The following is a 1,127-nucleotide window of genomic DNA, read 5'->3' on the forward strand; positions in this document are numbered from 1 at the left end:
ATATATATATATATATATATATATAAGCTACGTCTCCACAACTTAGCGGTTCGGTAAAATATTCTGATTTAATAAGTACAAGGCTTTTAAAAAAGTTAAGTGCTGGGATCGATTTGTTCATCTAAAACCCTTCGAGGCAGTGCTCCATCATGGCCGCAGTCAAATGACTGGACCACCTAAAAGAATAGAAGCGTAAAGATAAGAAGTAAGAATATGTCCGATTTATGGGGCTCTCGGTTACTCACACGTTATGGAAGCCGGATGAGTGGCCGTACGAGTGCAAGGACTCGAGACAGTGTTGTCCAGGGATTACCTCTTTATGCCTATTATCATTATCTGATCGACAACATAAGCACAGGCATGGCTGTGTGGTTAAGAATCCACAAGGTTTTATGTTCAATCCCACTGTGCGGCGCTTTGGGTAAGTGGAATGGACCAATGCATTGTGAGTGGATTTGGTAGATGGAAACTGAAACCAGTTGTATGTATATACGTCATTATTCGGTTTTATTTCAAGATTTCTTGCCAATAGAGAAAGAACCGGTTTCTAACCTAGATCCAAGTCACCTTCATTAGGATTTCAACATCAGCGACAGGCTATTTTTGTTTGTTTGATTGTATGCATTCTCATACATATACTTGCATATCTAGACATGCTCTTATATATTTAAATGATAAACTTCTGGAAAGTTTTACAGATTTTTACTGTTCCAGAGATGGATTGGATCTGTAGTCTTCTCCTTTCTGGTTTTGAGAAGCCTAATTTCTCAAGATTGGTATTTAGGCAGTATGTTACATATCCCAGGGCTCCAACAATTACAGGTATAAACCTGATGTATGTATGCATATATGTATGTATGTATGTATGTATGTATGTATGTATGCAGGTGCGTAGCTAGGATAAATGACACCCAGGGCTAGCATCAAAATTGCGCTCCCCACCAAAAAGTGACTAAATTAAAAAATAATCTTAGCCAAAACTGCACCCCCTCAAAGTTGCGCCCAAGGCATGTGCCCAGCTTGCCCCAACCAAGCTACTGCCCTGTATGTATGTATGTATGTATGTATGTATTTGCGTGTGTGTGTGTGTGTGTGTGTGTGTGTGTGTGTGTGTGTGTGTGTGTGTG

At 39.8% G+C, this 1,127-nt stretch overlaps 1 protein-coding gene across 1 annotated transcript in view; it reads right to left on the minus strand.

Annotated features, from left to right (window-relative positions):
- Positions 1-1,127, minus strand: part of LOC106874849 (H(+)/Cl(-) exchange transporter 6) — a 65,542-nt gene that overhangs the window by 19,558 nt on the left and 44,857 nt on the right. The window lies entirely within an intron of this gene.

This window comes from Octopus bimaculoides, chromosome 26, assembly GCF_001194135.2.
Source record: "Octopus bimaculoides isolate UCB-OBI-ISO-001 chromosome 26, ASM119413v2, whole genome shotgun sequence".
In the NCBI taxonomy this organism is placed as follows: domain Eukaryota; kingdom Metazoa; phylum Mollusca; class Cephalopoda; order Octopoda; family Octopodidae; genus Octopus; species Octopus bimaculoides.